Source organism: Peromyscus eremicus, chromosome 13 (assembly GCF_949786415.1).
Source record: "Peromyscus eremicus chromosome 13, PerEre_H2_v1, whole genome shotgun sequence".
NCBI lineage: Eukaryota > Metazoa > Chordata > Mammalia > Rodentia > Cricetidae > Peromyscus > Peromyscus eremicus.
The window spans coordinates 28,266,523-28,286,790 of record NC_081429.1 but is presented as its reverse complement, the minus strand read 5'-3'; the positions used below and the strand labels follow the sequence as shown (position 1 = coordinate 28,286,790).

The 20,268-nt window shown below is 41.2% G+C and overlaps 1 protein-coding gene across 3 annotated transcripts in view; it reads right to left on the bottom strand.

Moving 5' to 3' along the window:
* The window catches only part of Yes1 (YES proto-oncogene 1, Src family tyrosine kinase), a 68,257-nt gene extending 49,538 nt beyond the window's left edge, over nt 1–18,719 (bottom strand). The window contains exon 1 of one of the 3 annotated variants that reach the window (XM_059277918.1): nt 18,616–18,719. The gene's annotated coding sequence lies outside the window, so the exon portion shown is untranslated. Of the gene's footprint in view, nt 1–17,632; nt 17,757–18,165; nt 18,306–18,615 lie in introns of those variants that run through there. The other 2 variants (XM_059277916.1, XM_059277917.1) reach the window with 2 other exon arrangements.
* Between the last annotated feature and the right edge of the window lie 1,549 nt (nt 18,720–20,268).

Genomic DNA, 20,268 nt, shown 5'->3' with positions numbered 1-20,268 from the left:
TTTCCCTAGTCTCCTCTCATTATGACTAGGAACCTTGTTTTCCCCTATGCTTAGGCAAAGTCAGTCCTTTGGAGTTTGGAGGACTTGCAAGGTACAGGCTTCATGGTAATGAGATAGATGAAAGATGAAAACGCTTGAGCAGTCAGTAGTACCTCCAGTGCTTGGTAGTAAAGTTCTAAAATTTTACCTTTGGTTTTAATAGATTAATCTGTGTGACTTGATCTTGAGGATGTTGGATCAATTCAATGATGGACTGATAATTTGTGGGCATCACTAGAAGTAGAAACCAGCTACGGTCTAGATGCAGGAAGCAGGTCATTAGGAGAACGCCAGAGAAGGGTTCTATCTTGTTCCTGGATCTGCATTCTTTCCTCCCTTACTCCTCATCTCTCTTTCTCCTTCCTGGATGTCGTAAGATGAGCACCTCTGCTCTACCGTATACATCCAGACATGATGTTCTCCTTCACCTTGGCCCCAAAGTAGAAGAGCTGGCCAACCATGAACTAAAACCTTTGAAAATGTGAGTCAATATAAACTTTTCCTCCTTTAATTGATTTCTCCTAGGTATTTGAAAGGCAAGGCTGATTAACAACAGATGCCTACAAACATTCTTTTCCAGAAACCCAAAGGCTCTTTGGAAACTGGTAAAGTGGTCTACTAGGCATCCATTGGAGTCTTTTCCAGAAATTTCAAATTTATCATGTCCAAAGTAATACTTGTCATTTTTTTTTCCTATCACAACAATCCACTCCCTTTTTGTCACAAATGCTCTATGAAATGGTGAGAACGGCACTCCCATCTACCCTCAGAAACTTGAGAGTCACTTTTGGTCTCACTCATCCCATGCCTCAGTCACTAAAATCGGCCCAAATGACTCTATTATCTAGTAAAAAATAGTCTACTTCTCCCCTAAGCTAATTACTACTCCCCTGGCTACTGGTCATGTCTAGTTCACTGCAAACCCTGTCTCTAAGTGTTAGTTCTCCAATCTTTTTTATTACGTTTTCCTTCTCTTTCTGTAAAGTCCACTCCTTAACATGCTATACACACAGCTTACTTTACTTCCCTCTCCGGGCTTTTTCTTGTTTATTCTTGTTTGTTTGTTTGTTTTTGGTTTTTTGAGACAGGGTTTCTCTGTGTAGTCTTGGCTGTCCTGGAACTAGCTCTGTAGACCAGGCTGGCCTCAAACTTGCAGAGATTTGTCTGCCTCTGCCTCTGAAGTGCTGGGATTAAAGGCATGTGCCACTACACTTGGTTTTATTCTTATATTTTTATCTTCCTGGCCAGCTAAATTTGTTTTTTTAGATTCTCAAGTGCACCAAAATATTTTCTTCGCTGTTTGGCACAATCTTTTATTTTATGCTTAGTTTATCCTCACCCTTCTCTAGTCTTACCTTGTGCAGTCTAAGGATCTTCCCTAAGTCCTCTTGTGTTCTCACGGCCCATTTTATTCTTTCACCTAAAGGATTAACTGTGTGGAATTATCACTGCCTGTTTATGCCTCCATCCTTCTCTGAACTCCAAGCTTAGAAAAGCTATTTGGGGGTGGAGGTGTCTCTCTTGTAACTTGGCCTAATATCTGTACCACAGACATACCCAATGAATATTTTATATAGTGCCCATGTACTATAAAAAAGAAATATCTTTGGGTTAGATCTATAGTTCAATTCTGCTTTGGCCACTTATGATTCTTATTTAATCTTTTCTTTCTTTTTTTAAAAACATTTTTAAAAATGTTTTAGGTGCATTGGTGTTTAGCCTACATGTATGTCTGTGTGAGGGTCCCAGAACCCATAGAACTGGAGTTACAGACAGTTGTGAACTGCCATGTGGGTGCTGGGAATTGAACCTGGGTCCTCTGGAAGAACAACCAGTGCTCTTGAGCCATCTCTCCAGCAACTATTTAATCTTTTCTAAACCCAACTTCTTCCCCACTCTCAACCCTAACTGAGCCCACACCTGCAAGAATACTACCTATCTTGAAGTTGCAAGAACTGATATTACATGCAAAAACAAACAAACACATACCACATATCCTAACAAAAGCAGATATTTGCTTTCATTAAGACTCCAGAATGAGCCAGATGAGAATGAGAGCACACCTTTAATCCCAGCACTCCAGAGGGAGAGGCAGGAGGATCTCTTTGAGTTCCAGGCCAGCCTGGTCTCTTGAGTGAGTTCCAGGCCCGGAGGGCTACAAAGAGAACCCCTGTCAAAAAAAAAAAAAACAAAAACAAAAACAAAACTTCAGAATGAAAGAACATATCTGACTAGGTAGCTTAAGCAACAAGGGGACTTTCAATAAAAGTTACTAAAGTATTTCATGTAATTCAAGGTCAAAAGAAAAATTTTGAACCAGAAACCTAAGTCCCACCTTAGAATGGAAACACACACACACACACACACACACACACACACACACACACACACAGTAAAAAAAAAAAAAACAAAAAACAAAAAAAACTTTAATATATTGGGTCTACCCAGATAGCCCAGGAGGCACTCACTCACTATTTCAAAATTTAAGCAAATTCTCATTTTAATAACAAGCTTAACTGCATCTGCAAACACATGTGTCTGCACCCAACCTTTTGTGAATGATTATCTAGATTAGGTTAGCCTCTAGGCATGCCACTGGCATATTATTTAGATTAGGTTGAGGTGAGAAGATCCACTGGGTAGCATTATTCCATGAGTTGGGGTCCTAGACTTAAAAAGGAGAAATCAAGCTGAACACAAACATTTATCACTCTCTGCTTCCTGACTGCAGATGAAATGTGACCAGCTGCCTCAAGCTCCTACAGTCAAGACTTCCCTGTTATAACAGACTATTCCCCTGAACTATGAGCCAAAATAACCCCCCCTTTCCCTTAAGTTGTTTTTGTCATGGTATTTTATGTACAGGAAAAGTTACTGAAACAGTTTAAATAAATGTTCCTACCAAGACTCATGTTGAAATTGTGAGGGATTAAGAGGTGGTACAGACCAAGCAGGACTATAAGATGTTTGAGAAAGGGTCCTCCTTTGAATGAATTAAACTATTCCTCCATTAATAAGCTAATGGTTTGTTTTGAGAGTAGGTCTCCTATTAGAATCAATTTCAGTTTATCTCTTATATAAAACTCTTCCCATGTGATGCTCTGTGCCACCCCAGGACTCTATAAGGTCATCATCATCAAGGCCCTCATCAGATACAACCCCTTACCCTTGGACACTCCCAGCCTTCAAAACAGTGCGCTGAATAAACTCTTAGTTTCTATAATCTACCACTCACTGTATCGTTAGTAACAAAAACAGAGTAAGACAATGTAATCTAGTCACACGTTCCTAGAATTCACAGGATATGATCATCTTGGAGAGCCATGATGATGCCTTCTACCATGCCTAGATTTGCAATCAGCATATAATCTCTCAGTATCCATGGAGGAATGGTACCAATATATCCAAATTATATCAAGATGCCAAAATCCATGGGCTCTCAAGTCTCTTATAAAAAGGGGTGAACCATGTACATTTAACTTATTCTCACATATACTTTTAAGTTACCTTTACCTCTATTAGCTAATAATATGCAAGTACTACATAAATAATTTTATAATATATTTTCTTAGGTAATAACGACAAGGAAAGTCCTCATGTTCAGTACAGATGTAGTTTGTTTCAACACCCCCCACATACACCCTGTGGTACTAGAGATTGAACCCAGAGTCTTAGGTGATATTAGCAAGTGCTCTATCATTGAGCTATATCCCTAACCCCTTTATGACACAGAGTTGGCTATATTTGAGGATATAGAGTCCAAAGATAACACAGGTCTAACTGTTAGGGTCCAGGCACTATGTTTTGAGTCAAAATATATCATAACTTAAGGTGAACTCTATACTAAGCAGTACAACCTGTCCAAATTTAGATATTTTCATTTATTAATTTAACTCTCAAAGTAAAGCAATAAGCATCAGTCAAGAGAATTATTCTTCTTACTGCATCATAGATGAAATAAGCCAATAAGAGATGCCATGCTTCTCTTCCACTTTGAACTTTTGGAGTACTAGTCTTACTGGCAGGAAGCTGCCCTCTATAGAACAATTACCAAAACCACCAGGACTCAAAGATGGGAGATTTGAGGGAGTGGGGTTGTTTCCTTCTCTGCCACACCACCAAACACTGAAGCATTTTCTTCTCTTTCTTTTCTATAGTGGAAAAGAGATGCTAGATGACTGCTAAGTTTGAGCAACGCACTCAAAAGAACTAAGGAAACTTGAAGTAGGATCTTTGCCTATTATTATGGTTAGCTCAGAAAGTGTTCTGTAATATTCACTACTATAAATGTCATTATTAACATACTCATGGCCATCCATTCTCTTAGTAAAATACATTGGCACTCACTGAATCAATACTTAAGGTATTTCAAAAGGACTGCAAAAATTGAGTTGATAGATGTATATATTCCTAGCATAGGTAAAACAAGGTGACCCACTGCTTTCTTGAATGTCCTTTATGTGGTCTTTAGTGCTTTTTTTTTTCACTTTTGTACATTTTATTGATTTTGTGGTTTGAATGCCCTGGTGTTGAGGGTTCATGCTGAAGTATGCATAAGTGCAGTAAGATACTATGGAAATAACTCAAATAACTGAGTAAAGTCCTTGCTACCCAAGCATAAAGACCTGAGTTCTGATCTCCAGCATCCATGTAAAAAACCAGGGTGGCAGAACACGCTTGCAATCTCAGTGCTAGGGGGTACTGTGTGACACTGTTCCTGGGAAGATGAGAATAAATGTCTACTCACCCCAGATAGGGAGCCAATGACAAACCAAGTCCAGATACTACCAAAGTCCAACTTAGTTTTCCTGGGGTTACTTATAGGAATATGGGTTAGGGCTTATTCATAAGACCAGAAATGACTTAAAGACAGCTACATCACCAAAAGTCCGTCCATGCCAGCTAGAAAGCTGGAAACCTGGAGCACATTGCACAACCCTGCAGGCAGCTCAACAGATACAGTGTCCTTTCGTGGTAGTCCACTGGTCTGAGCCCCTTATGAACAGCTATGTTGGTCAATGTTTCTTTCAGGCAGCTAGGTTGGTCTGAGTCTCTTCAAGACAGTACAGCTGGCAGATAGTCTTTTGGGTGTCTTGGCTTGTCTTGAGACTTTACTGCTTAAGTACTCTTGGAGAATCTGGTCAGTTTCAGGGACTTCCAGAAGCTACTTTGAGTTTACTTCCTATCTAAGGAGCTTCCCTGCAGGAGGGAGTGTTTCACCTCCCCTTAGAGCATCCTGCTGTTTCACTTTCCTTTTTACATCCTATACCTTAAGATTCCCTCCAAAACGGAAGGCTTTAATCTCAGAGGAAAATGATATACAACATGGAAGAAGAGATAGGAAGATCCTTAGAACTTGCTGGCCAGTCTAGTCAATCACTGAGCTGTGAAAGACCCTGTCTAAAAAGTTCAAAAGTAAATAAAAATATACAAATGTAAGAAGTCTAGGCTGTGTCTAACAGAGAAAACACAAGTGTTACAAAAGCTGCATTTAGGCATGAATTAAAGTGTTATTTTTTGAGTTCAATGTTACCAAATCAATAATGTATATTAAGGTGTTTTTAAACGAAGCACACACAAAAGAGTTACGTGGTATTTACAAAAGCTCTATTGAACCTAACTGTGGGTTTCTCCTAAGAAGCAAATGTTCAGTGGCTGTTAACTTAATGTTAATAGTAATTTTATAGAACATAACCAGAAATAATTATTTTGTGCTCTAGTTCTACTCTAGTTCTGTTGCTGTGATAAACACTCTGACCAAATTGCTTAAGGGATAAAGGGGCTTATTTTAGCTCACAGGTCAATGTCCATCACTGTGAGGAGTGAGGGCCGGAACTCAAACAAGAACCTGAAGCAGAAACCATTAAGGAACACTGCTTCCTGCCTGGCTCAAGCTTAGCTAGTTTTCTTCAATAACCCAGGACCATCTGCCATAGTGGACTAGGCCCTCTCACATCAACCAACAATCAAGACAATACCTAACATACCTGGCTACAAGCCAATAAGATCTGATTAATACCTCACCGGAGGGAGCCTCTCTTTTTGAGTGATCCTATGCTGTCAGGTTAACAGTTAAAGCTAACTAGGATATTTTGTATATATGGTTATTTTGATGGAAAATACTGTTATAAGTAAGTTAAACGTTTTGTTTGACGCTGGAGATTGAACCTGGTGCCTCATGTGATACACACACACTGTAACCATCAAGTTAAACCCCTAGCTCCAAATATGTTTTAAGTGTGATACATGATTATCAATTTTCCCTCTAATAAGCATTTATGTAAAGGAAAATCTAAATGCTGTTGTTTTAATTAATTTTTTGCAGTGCTAGGGAGTGAATCTGAAAATTAGCATAACAAGCCTGAAGAGATGGCTTAGCAAGGAAAGGCACTTGGCACCAAACCTGATGACTAAGTTTGTTTGATTCCCTGGGATCCATGTCTATGTGGTACAAGGAAAGAACTAACTCCTGAAAGCTGTCCTCTGGTTACCATGCACATAGCTTAGCAGGTTTTTACCTGGATGCATGTACACACACACACACACACACACACACACACTCTCTCTCTCTCTCTCTCTCTTCAAGAAATAAAATAAAATTTGAAATTTATGTTAACTGTATGCACATAAGTCAACATTTTAAATCTGATTAAAAATGCAAACATTTTGATTATCAAAATTGTCACATAAAGCTTTAGAAGTTTCTAAGCAGAAAGCCACAAATACTATACAGATATCAGGCTGAAAAAATGAGGACATGACTGCTCCAAGGTATGGCTGAGGAAGTTTATTGTAGATCTGAGGGAGAGAATAGCCAGAGGCATCTTGAAGGGTCCAGACTGAGTATAGCCAGCAGACTGAAACTGAACCGGGTCATGAGAGGAGGTGGGGAAGGGGAGCGAGAGAGGAAGAGAAGGAAGGTGGCAAGTAGAACAAGAGGGAGCCATGGACCACGTGGCCAGGAGTGAGCCAGGAGACCACGAGGGTACAGAGCCAAATGGCTGCGTTATACAGGAATCTGAAGCAAGGGAAAGGGAAGGAGAAGGCCAGCCCTTGGGAAAGAGAAGTTTAGAGTGGGTGGTGCAGTGAGAAGGGCTGGGAGGAGCCACAGGTACTGAGAGCTATCCCAGGTTTCTTTGGGACCTGACAATATCCAACTTGTTTAATTACCAAGCCATTCTATGGCAAAGATAAAACTATTGTCCACTAAAATTTCATTTTCTCTTCCTATGTGTAAAGTTGTTATGAGTAGCTAGGGGCCTGACATTATTTTTCCCAACTCTCCTTAAAAACCATCTGGTAAACCCATATGACTTGTTTACATTAATGTAATATAATAGGACCTGATGTATGCTATAGTTTTTAAGAAGCATGGTCACTAGACATAAAACAGAATGCTCTCACTGAAAATGAGTAACTGTGCTTAAGGATAATTAAGTACTTCTCTTAAAGTTTACATCTTCCTGCCAATTCAAACATCAGTCAAGTTAAATGCTTATTTGAATTTACTTAGGAGAAAAATAAACAATGACACTAATTTGTTTCAGAATATTCCTTTACACTGTGTGAAGATGTGTTACTGTGACTGGTTTAATAAAGAGTTGAATGGCTTATAGCTAGGCAGGAAGAGGTTAGGTGGGACTCCTGGAGAAAAGTCTCAGGAAGAAGAGAGGCAGAACGCCAGCCAGACATGGACAAAACAGGATGGGCAGTACAGAGTAAGGTAATCTAGTCATGTAAAAGAATGAAGATTTAAAAATGTGGGTTAATTTAAGTTATAACAACTAGTTAGGACAAGCCTAGGAGGCTGGAGAGATGGCTCAGAGGTTAAGAGCACTGGCTGCTCTTCCAGAGGACCTGGGTTCAATTCCCAGCACCCACATGGTGGCTCACAACCATCTATAGTGAGATCGGATGCCTCTTCTGGCATTAAAGCCAATAGAGCACTCATATACATAAAATTTTAAAAAAGCCTAATTTATTAAGCCCAAGCTTTCATAATTAATAATGTCTTCATGTCATTATTTATGAGCTGGCAGCCCAAAGAAAAAGTCTGCTACACTAATTTACATCAGGTCTGCCATGCCAAAAAGTCAAATATTTAAAAAAAAAATCTGTGGCTGTTGTACGAGTTTAGTGAGGTATTTGTTGATGGGTCTGTGATAAGCAGACACTGCCGGCTGCATATCCTACATTCAAAGAACACTCCGTAAGTGTCACTGCTTTGGATTCATGAAAACTTTAGGAGCTAAAATAAAACTTCCTACCCCAGGCAGCTTACATTTTAGTCTAGAGCTGGCACAACAACAGAGTAAAACTTGTCACTCTTCATATGAAAACTTACTAAGCATGGACAGTGATAAACTGCCGAAGTTATTTATAAAGGACCTGTACTGCATTTATTCTCTGTGGCATAATAATGTTAGAAAGTCTAGCTGGTGTTCCCACTAGAAAATGATGTTCTAGCCTATGAGGGAGAACAAACGGTATAATCTCAGCTACAACTCAAGGCATGAAAGGAAGCCAAAAAAGACTTCTAAAGTAGTGAAGGAAACGGTCGAGGATTTAATATGTGGCCAAAGTAGCAAACAAAAATTCCATTTAGATCTTTAGATGGGAACTTTTTTCCATAGATAGTGAAGAATTTGTATAGCAGTATGATTTACAGAAACAAACCATATGGAAGACAGTAAGAATTAAAATGATGAACCAGTGGGCCAGCTGGTGGTGGTGCACGCCTTTAACCCTAGCACTTGGGAAACAGAGGCAGGCAGATCTCAGTGAGTTCAAGGCCAGCCTGGTCTACAAAGCAAGTTCCAGGACAGCCAGGACTGTTACACAGAGAAACCCTGTCTTGAAAAACCACCCCTGTCAAAAAAAAAAAAAAAAAAAAAAAAAGAACCAATATGGAAGAACTACTGTTTCCTCCAAATGTAGCTTGACCACTTGGTAAATATCTAACAATAGGAGATCGCCATCCAAAAACTGGTAACCTCGAAAACACCTCCTTATACAGCATGATCTAAAACGTGGAGAGGATGAGGCCCCTGTCCGATTTGTTTCTATTAACTCATCTAAGAATAAATAATACAATTCGGCCATCAAAGCAATACTGCATATTAGCAATATGAGTCAGAAACTCAATTTGCATACAAGCCCTATGAGCACATACACAAGTATTTTCTGTATACACAATTACATGATGGGAGCTTGACTATAAACAGATTATATATAGAATATATGGGCCTAAACCTACAGAAGGGCTACGAGTAAATAAATCATTTTTTGCATGCTTCTTTGTTCTTTCAATGAATTAAATTTAGAGAGGAAAAAAAATGTTGGGAAAACATGATAAAAAGTATCTCTGTTAATCTGAGCTGGACGTTTATAAAGAATCCTTGTATCATTTTCCATGATAAACCCACAAACAACAGCATCTGATGCAAGAAGCTTCTTCCCTTAAAAAGTCAAGGATGGTGACAGATGTCTCTAATTCCACCACTAGGAAGCAGAAAGCAAAGGCAAGAAGACTAAGAGTCTGAGGCCAGCTTAGGCTACAGAGCTAGTTTAAGGCCAATCTGGTTACACTGTAAAGCCATGAATACAAACAAACAAAAACAGAAAAAGTCTAAGTGAAAATTTTTCTTTTCTCCCAATTCAAACAGATAAATTTAAAGTAGATAGAAAAGGATAGGACCCTCCTTTCCTACCACTGTTTCTCATTCCCAAGGAATAAAGGTCTAGATTCAAATCCTAGTTCTGCTAAATCATGAGTATGCATCTCTAGTAAGTCAAACATCATCAGTTGCTCCAGCTGTAATGAATATGTATGTCCATGATTTTTCTGCATATTTGGAAACATTAAAATTCATATTAAATATGATAATCCATGTTAAATATTAGTATCCCAACAAACCTGTCACAGGACAGGCATTTTTTCATTACTTAATGCCCAAGGAATAGATAGAAAATAGAAAAGGACAGAATAAAAGAGGAAAGTTATAAACTCAACATCACATCAGTCATCATTTTCCCAAGCCCCTGTCTTCTTATTTTTGAAGCTTCACTCTGTCCTGTAGGGTTAGAGTAGGAGGCATCGAAAGTAGAATAGTAGGTATCAAAAAGCTTACCAAGCAGGTGAGAGAGACTATGGATAATTCTTTACTCAGGGTTCACTAGGAGTCTCAGTGATTCTTAACAAGAGTAGGGGCTGCAAAGGTACCAAGGGGGTGACAGAATAGACAATAGGTTATCTACCTCATACTTAAGAATATTTGTAGAAAAACATTTTATTAATTCAAAAAGTACATATTTAAAAAACAAAAAAAAATGAAAATAAAAAGCACTCTACTACCAAAACACTGTTACACCTGCTTCTTAGAGTTTTACAGGATAATTTTAATGGGCTACAAAGAAATCTAACCAGATAGGTTACATTACAGGAAAAAAGACATTCCAGGGAAATATTCCAATTTCAAAAAACTAATAAACTAGGAACACAACCTACTTGCAATTTTAGGTTTTCCCCTAGGAAATCTATTCTGCAAACCTTCAAAAGTGAAGACTTCTAATACCCATTCTTGTTGTGTTCCAAATATTAATTATTTGTTCAAGGAAAAATAAATACCCTTTTCAAGGAGTTTATACTTCGTCAATAGAAAGAACCCTAAATTGGGGCCAGTAGGATGATGGGTCATTGGGTAAAGATGCTTACCATGTAAACCTAGTAACCCAAATTCAATCCCCGAAACCCAGTAAAGGTGGGAAGAGAGAGAACCTACTGTGTCCTCTAACCTCCAGATACATGCCGTGCCAGGCATGTTTCTTCCCATCATGAATTCACATAAACATAATAACCAAAATTTTTAAAAATTAAATCTGAATTTTAATGACAATAGCTATTTTCCTGTTACAGTGTGGCAATGTCCTCATCCAAATAGCCATGGTTATCTGATAACTGATATCACAGCTAACTGCTTCAAAGAACAGTTAAGAAATCAATTTCTGCTGAGTAGTGTTGGTACATGCCTTTAATCCCAGCATCTGGGAGACAGAGGCAGGTGGATTTCTGAGTATAAGGCCAGCCTGGTCTACAGAGTGAGCTCCAGGTAAACCCGGTCTCAAAAAACTAAAAAAACAAGCAAACCAAAAAGTTTCAGAAGTATCACACACTAAACACCACTGTCTTGGTTGGAATTTCTATTGCTGTGGAGACACCACGACCATAGCAACTTCTATAAAGGAAACCATTTCATTGGGGATGGCTTACAGGATCAGTAGTTTAATCCATTATATTATCATTATGGGCGGTGGGTGTGCAGGCAGACATGGTTACTGGAGAAGCTGAGAGTTCTACACCTGGATCCTCTGACAGCAGGAAAAGACTTGACACACTGGCCAGGCTTGAGCATCTGAGACCTCAAAGCCCACCCCCAGTGACATACTTTCTCCAACAAAGACACACCTAGTCCAGCAAGGCCACACCTCCAAATAGTGCCACTCCTTAGGGACCAAGCATTCAAACACAAGCGTCTATGGAGGCCATTCCTATTCAAACCACTACAATCATCAAAATCCAAAAGTATTGTAATATCACACTAAAAATAGCTACCAATTTATAAAATTTACAACAGCCACATAATCATAGCTAATTCCACCAACCGTGAATCCCTAGGAAGCAGAAGTCAGGCTACAGCATTTTTATAATCAAAATTATCATGGTTTTTTTTTCATTTAATGGAATAGTTTTATGGAATAACATTGTATTTGCTTGAGAAAATTCACTGCAAAGTCCATGGGTCATATTTTTTTATTTTTTTTATTTTTTACCATTTCTATGTATTTGACACCTAATTTTATTATAAATTTCAGACTATAACATTTTCATAAAAATTTATCGAAATCGCAAAAATTTCAACAGTAGCAAAAGTAACATTTTACACATTATACAATACTAAAATGTTATTAGAAACCATCTGGCTCAACAACCTCTTACCAAAGAAGTTTACTAAATTGACAAAGCTATGGAACTGGTCACTGTCATAAGTGGAATCCTGTGCACTAATTTAAAATAAAGCATGTCTTTACACAAGTTCGTGATTTTTTGTTCTTTCCTCATTCATTTCCTTCTCTGCTCCTTTCCATATGCCTGACTGCCATTACTTTAAGGTATCCTTATCTGTAAAAAACTAATCACATGAACAAAGGTTAGACTTCAATAAATCTGCCTCAGAACAATTCTAAGTATTAACTTATATATGTAAGCCATCAAGTCTACCTCACTCCAACTGCTCTTGAATGCTAAGAAACTGTAAATTATTTAACAGACAAAGAGAGAGAGAGAGACAGACTGTTGAAACAACCTAAGACGCTATACATACATTGTTAGACACACAGGCTGAAAACCAGACAATCTTGACGTTTCAGTGGTCAGCACTTTCCTTCCTGGACTTCCTGTCCCCCACCCCCCAACCAAAAAAAAAAAAAACCCAACACAATGTGTCCCAAGAACTATGCATTCATTTACACACATCATATAGTAAATGAGTACATTTCTTTCCTTTCATCCTACGGAGAAACGAACCTAAATTATAATACTGTCAGTTTTAGAATGATAAATTACCAAACGTATTTCAGATAAAAATCAGGATTCTTTTTTAAATTTTTTTTAATAATTTAACTTTATTTTATGTGTATTGGTATGAAGGTGTCAGATTCCCTGGAACTGGAATTACAGACAGTTGTGAGCTGCCATGTGAGTGCTGGGAATTGAACCCGGGTCTTCTGGAAGAGCAGCCAGTGCTCTTAACTGCTGAGCCATCTCTCCAGTCCCCAGGATTCTTTTTATAAGTTAAGATTTCCTATATTCATTAAAACAGTAAAAAAACAAAACAAAACAAAACAAAAACGTAGGGCTGGAGAGATGGTTCTGTCATTAAAGGCTAGGCTCACGATCAAAACATCAGAACTGTAAAAAGTATTTCTTTGAAATAATCTTTCCTAAAGACAAGTTTAACTTCAACTATAAAGAGTTTTTAGTTTAGAAAGAAAACCTTCAAAGTTCTCACCTGCAAGATTGTTTAAAATTATTTTATAAAATGTAAACAAAACTTTGAGAGCAAAAAAACTGACATTATTTAACTTTAATCTATAAAAAAAAGCACTAAGCTAATTTTATTAATTTTGGTAAAGAAACACATAAAGATGTTTGTTATGGATTTAAAAAGCCCATAGTTATATGGTTACACCCAAACTACATCTTTGATACAATTTGAAGATTTTTTCTTAGGTTGGTGAAATGGCTGATCGGATAACAGTGAGTTCAATCCCAGAACCCACATGATGGAAGGAAAGAATATACAAGCTACACACACACACACACACACACACACACACACACACACACACACACACCCCTAAATAAATAAATAAATACATAAATGCAAAAGCTTTTTAAAAAATTCTTTATGTGGATTACTATAAAACATCCCCTTGCCACAGGAACACTATGTCAACTACAACAGCCACAGAAAGAAATTACAATTTTAAGAGAAATATGCTTTGTCATATGAGCTCTGTGGAACACAAAGGAAGAGAATGTCTTACCAGTCTCTTGTTAAGTGACCTAATGATAATGTATACTTGATTATGTTCAGTCTTCTATATCTCTTCCTTCCTTAGGTTTACGCAACTCTGTCTAATCCCCACCTCAAATTGGCCAACCCCTGAACCACCTGGTATTGCCAGGACTAGTAAAAGGAATTGTCCCTGCTATCTCAGTAGATAGCCATAAAAAAGCAGTATAAAACACTGCGATTATCATTTCAGAGGCAACAAAATTTGCCCATGGCATCTTCCAGTCTGAAGTTCTCCATACATAGCTGATACTGTATTTGTATGTTGCTTTCTTCTTTTACTTTTGAGATAAGATATTACTAAATGGTCTAGGCTGGCCTTGAATTCCCAATCCTCCCATCTCCGCCTCCTCCCCAGTAGGTGGGAATACAGACTCTCACGCATGGCTAGTACTTGTGCTTGTTGAGGCTTATGTTCTCAAATACCAACAGTAAGAAAAAAGAATTTTGGATTTCTACTTTCAAAATTCAGGCAGCAGGGGATAAGCTATGGGTAGCTAGTTCTAGAACTAACTCCTCTCCAGGGCCTTCCACTTTTTGTTAGAAAGGAGAATGTACACTGGTACACCAGCAATCCAGTCATTCCCCCAAATACTAACAGTAGTTAAAGCAGAACGGAATACTTCTTCTAGTTAAATGCTTCTTGAAACCCAACAAGAGATACGGAAGGGCACTGCTAGGCAAGGAGACGAGGCATTGGGGCTTGTAATTCAGGCCTTCAGTATATCATGCTATACTTTGTAATCACAGGACTCTCCGTTTTTCTTGGAGTATGCTTCTCAGTCTTAAGGGTAAAGCTCAACTCAGATAAAGATACGCTGCCACCAAGTTAGCTGGTTCCAAGACAATGGTAGTGCTGCAGCAGCCGAGGACCCCTCGGCACAGACTTGCTCAGACCACACTGGCAGGAGCACTGGCTCTTCCCTTTCTCTCTCGACTATCACTATAGCTCCTTCGGCTAAATCTGCCTCTGAGTTTAGACAGGAGTTGGATGGCTCATAATCACCCAGCAGCTGCAGCTGAGCAATACGCAGCTAATTGTGGCACTGGAGCAGCTGAGAAAAGAAAATATATACCCTACGGTAGCCATACACAAATGGCTGTACACGGTATTGGTTAAGACAGCAAGATACTTTAATAGGAACAAAGCAGTTCCTTTAAAGAGAAGCAGTTGGATCTTGCTGGAGGAGTTGTATTTATGTTATAAACCAGTTTAAATGTGAAACAAAGGTGACCTAGCCATGCAGCCCTCTGAACAATGGAAGATCTTACGAAAACTTCCTGTAAATATTCACACAAGGCCAGAGTAACAAACATCACCTTTACAACATGGCACAGTTCCTGTGACATAAGAACTTGGCACAGATGCAGTCTCTTCTTCAGCGCTCCATTACAACAATGTAAAGCAACAAAATCAACAGCTAAAACAGCAAACCACTACACAGAATAAACCAAGCAGCACCACGCAACTACTGTGCCTTCCTGAAACACACCACCGTCACAGCTTTCCTCTGCAGCCAAAGTGTGTTATTACTTCAGACTCTACCCACCTCATAAAGTCTCTGGAAAGAAAAAATTACTACACAATAAGAATCTCATGAGAATATCAAAACTAACACTGAAATTTTTTAGTTAAAGCATTACTGCTCTAGGGGGACAAAACTGAGTCAAGACTTGCTATATCAATTATGTCATGGTACCTGGTTTTCTCAAAAGTAGGTACTTGATTAAAGGAACATCCATTCATTCAATAAACATTTTGATTACTTACTATTTACTACTCACATTTAAAATTCGTAAAGCACAATGCCTTCTTTCAAAGTATTAAAATAACATAACAAAACCCCGGAATAGTTCTATTTCTATGAGAAATAAGGTTTTTTTTGTTCAGAATTCTCTCATTATTGTACATTTGGAAGTGTGTGGTATTTTCAAGGCGGTTATACACAAGCTAGTATATGACAGTTGCGATGCAGGAAATCTAAACCTGTTAGCAAAGGAGAGCCCAGGGAGTGTTCTAAAGTCAGTCACCAATGATTACATTGTTTAACAAAAAGGGGAAAGATTAAAGGATGTGACAAGAAGCAGGCTATCCCAAAACTTAAATTAGTAATTTAATCCAAACACCATCTATACTGCATTACACTCAGGCTTCTTGAAACTATTTTCATGCAAAATATAAAACCCAGGTACAGAGAAACACACAAATGTAAGACTTGATGAATTACATTAAGACCAACACCTCCATGACCCCAAGGTTAAAAGAACTTTCCTACTGTTTCAGAAGTGGGGGCCCTTATCAGCTGCCTGCCTCCCTCCCTCCCTCCCTCCCTCCCTCCCTCCCTCCCTCCCTCCCTCCCAATCTTTGTTTTTATGCAAATCACTTCCTTGTAGTTCTTTTTAAATAATAGTTTTTATCACTTAAGTTTACATTTCTAGACATCAGAGCCTAGCAAATGCTCTTTAAAAAAAAAAAAATCTGCTTAGGCCTCTTTCCTAAATAATAGCAATAGGAGTTAACTATTTTTAAAGAAAAATTACCCACAGTAATAAGCTATTTACGGCTAGAACTATGCAAATTTGAACTACAAATAAACAAGGATTAGTAATACTTCACTTGTACTGGATCACTAATCTTCTTTCAGTGTATCCTTTTACTTTTAAGCACAATGAAGTAGAATTTTGTTTGCATAGACAGTGACTTTTTTTGGAGAATTTCCTCAACTAAAAACAAATTTGTGACTATATATTAATATTATCCTTTGACCATAAGACAAATTCTATACCTCTCTCAGGAAGACAGGTCAGGGCTGTAATTTCACTTTCAGTTGAACAGAAAGGAGTCAATTTTGTGGTGTGTGAAGTCAGCAAAAACTAGCTGCAAAATTAAAGCTATGATAGCATTACTGTGGTTATGGCAAAGTACATATTTTAAGAGCCCTTCTATTTTTTTTTTTTTATCCTGGAGACATGGATACAAACTGTCTTGTATTTAGGTTTTGATCAAAGGCAATCGTTTTTGCTTTTTCAAATTGAGGACCCTCTGAAATGTCAACCAGTCTCTAAATCCCTCAATGAGATTTTGCTGATATTCAAAAAATAAGATATAGCTGAATGTTGACATGGCAAGAAGAAGAAAAAAAATATTCCTGGTGAACAACTTTTCTACAGTTTGTTCTCTCACATGTGATGCATACCAGAACTTTGGGTTTTAACATTCCCTTATCTGTCCACGCAAAATGTTTCCTGTCCACAACCACTGTGCTTGTTAATACATTTGACATGTATTTCACATTAAATTCATAAGTCACATACGCTCACTTAGTAACATTTTAAATTTAGAAACTTAACAGGATATTTAAATGCACTTTCAATTGTCAAGACACTTCTGGTACGGTAATTGTATACGATAATGCACGAATATACTAGACCACAGTGTCTTGTGAAATCACCTATGTGAAAGCGCAGCTATGAGGCACACACACACAATAAACGACCGAGCTGCAAAGTTGCTGTACTGCAGACTTTTCGTTTATTTACTTTGATAACTGCCATTAATCATTCCATGACTGTTTCAATCACTTATGTTAAAAAAAAATAATAATAACCACATCAAAACCACGCTGCGCCCGCCCCATTCACTACAGCAGTCCCCTGTACCAGAAACGACATTCCCACTTTCTTAAAACAACTCTTCCCCAGGTCCAATAAAGCCAAAGCTGGAAGCAATTATCAAGAAGAAAAACACACTCTCAAACAAAATCTTCATTAACCCAGGATAGAGAGCCGAACCCAACAGGAGTTGAGTGGCCAAGAGTGGCATGGTACCTTCAAAGTGGCCGCTGAACACAACATTTCCCAACACCCTCCACCCCAAACAAAGGAAAAACTTTATAAAAAAAAAAAAACACGTCGCGGTTTTCAATCAAACCATGCCTACTAGCCAGCGGCTCACCCACTCGCCCCTCACGTCCTCCCCAGTCCTCGCTCCGTGTCCGGACGGACAGTCGCTGCGGGGCTTCAGGCAAGCCAGACCTCTCAGCCCGCTAGGACGAGAAGGGGGCCACTCCCCTGCCTCCCGCTCGCCCCTACTACGCCCTTTAGGACGCAGGGTGCAGCAGCAGCAGCAGCAGCAGCGGGTCCCTCGCGGGATCGGAAAGGACTGGACGGGGCGGGGACCGGGGCTAGGGGGGCAAGCAGGTAGCGCGCCTAGGAGACACGCCCGGACGGACGGACGGACCGACCGACCGACCGACCGACCGGGGGAGGGGAGAAGTTTCTCCTCAACTTCCCGACACTCCCGACCCGGGAGACGGAGGACGGCGGCGGCAGGAACCGCGGCGCCTGGAGGATCCGGGGAAGCGGGAGGACGGACGCCGCCGCTGCCACGGCCACCGCCGGGGCCACCGCCGGGGCCTAGCGCTGCCCGGCGGGCCGGGGTGGGGGGAGAGGTTCAGCAGCCTCCGTCGCGAGGCCCCGCCGCCAACTTTACCTGCCGTCCGGCCGCGCTCGGGCACGGGTCGCTGCGCGGTGGGGGAAAGAAGAAGAAGGTGGCCGGCCGAGGCCGGCGGACGCCCGCGGGGGCCCTCTCCCTTCTTCTTCTCCACCTCCGGCTCGCACGCCGCCGCCGCCGCCGCCGCCGGGGCGCCGGGTGGAGGAGGAGGAGGAGGAGGAGGAGGAGGAGGAGGAGGCAGCGACGACGGCACAGCCGGCCCCCGGGACGCGTTACTTGTGGAGGAGGGAAATCCCGGGCGCCCGCACCCCGCGGTCTCCCTCTCTCCTCCTCCCTCTCCTCCTCCTTCTCCTCCTCCGGCCCCGCCCCTCCGTTCCCGACGGGGGAGGGAGGTGGGAAGGGGGGGGGGAAGCAGCAGCAGCAGCAGCGCGCGGGGCGGGAGCGGCTGCGGCTACCTGCGCCCGCCCGCTCGCTCGCTCGCTCGCTCACCGGAACTCGCGCCCTGCTGCCGCCGGCTTCCAGCGCCTTCCGGCGCCGGATCTCCGTGCGGGGTCCGCGGGCGGCTGGGAGGCCGGGCCCTGTGTGTGCGTGCGCGCGTGTGTGCGTGTGTGTGTGTGTGTGTGTGTGCGCGTGTGTGTGTGTGTGTGCGCGTGTGTCACGCCTGCCGGCCCAACATGGCGGCGGGGGCTCCCCGGCGGGCTCCGGAGGGGGCGTGAGGAGAAAGCGAGCGGCCCAGGCCTGCGGCCGCCCTTGTCCCACCCGCCCGCCAGCTAACCGCGACGGGGCGAAGCGATCGGAGCTCGGCCCCCGGCTCTCCGGAGCGCCCGATGGGGGGGGACGGGGGAGTGTGGGGCTTTGTTGGAGGGGGGTGGCCGGGGTTCGGTGGGGGGGGGGGAGTTCTTTAAAGAGAGTTTGACTTGTCGATTCGGCTCGCAGCCTTGTGTGTGCGCAAGCCTTTTGTCACTGATAGTAAAAAAAAATCTCAGTTCCCCCCCCCCCCCCTACACACACACACCGCGTGAGCCAGCGGGGCGGTGCTTGACACCCTGGTCGCGGTCCAAAAACGTTCTCATCTGGCCGCTTTCCGAAGCTGGGATCCTGTCCCTGCCCCAGAAGCTTCCTGTTGACTGTGAGCCGAACCGGCCTTTGCCGGGAGGGGAGCCGAAGCCGTGGTGTTGGCGACTTCTCCCCGGAATGATGGCTTTCACTTAGCGCGGGGACCCGGACTGGGACTCCGCTTTGACAGATGTGGACACTGAGGCTAGCCACCCCCCCCCCCCCAGAAGTTTAGAAGCCACGATGGAAGGGTTTTTTCTCCCAAGGCTGTGCATCCTTTTTTTGTGTGTGCCTCGTGGGAAAGGAAGGGTTCTTGAGAAGATGAGCCAGGCAAGGTCAAGAGACTGAATCTAGACGCAGTCCCGCTGAAGGCACTTCTGCCTTGTCAGACTCCGAATTTCCCGTCTGTATTTCCTGTTTGATGGGGTTATCCGAAGTATTAATGTGGGACTCTTGGTTTCCTTTGTGGTTTTCAAGACAGTTCAGAATCATCTTCGGCGTATTCTAAATAGCACCATCAAATCGTATCAGTCTTCTGGTATTCTAGGAACTTAAATGCGTAAAGTTTTTTTTAAAAAGTTTCTTCAAAAGAAAGGTATGGGAATTCACATGAACAGTTTTACATGTGGTGCAGAATGGTGCTTTATTTTGCCATTGACTGGGGCATTAAGTTTTTCATATAGATGTATATATTCCATGTTTCTTGAAACTAGAGCTTTAATTATTTGATAAATATTTAATTATTGTGGCCTTTCTAAACCTCCAGATATAATAGAAATATATTTGTGACCCTAAACTCAATCTCAAAAACAAAACAAAAAACTCTGTGTTAGTTTAACCTGCTTTGAATTCGTTCTGTATGTTTTGTTATTTTGTTTTACTTTGTTTCTGAGACATGGTCTTGTGTAGCTCAGGCTGGCTTTGAGCTTGCTGTGTAGGAGCGGATGACCTTGAGCCTCTGCTTCTGCCTCCACCTCCCAGTCGTTGGGCCTGCAAGTAGATGCCATCACACACAATTTCTGTATGTTAAGGTGAGGAGAGGGCATCAAAGTCACACCTGCAAACTGTAGTTTACATTTAAAGTCC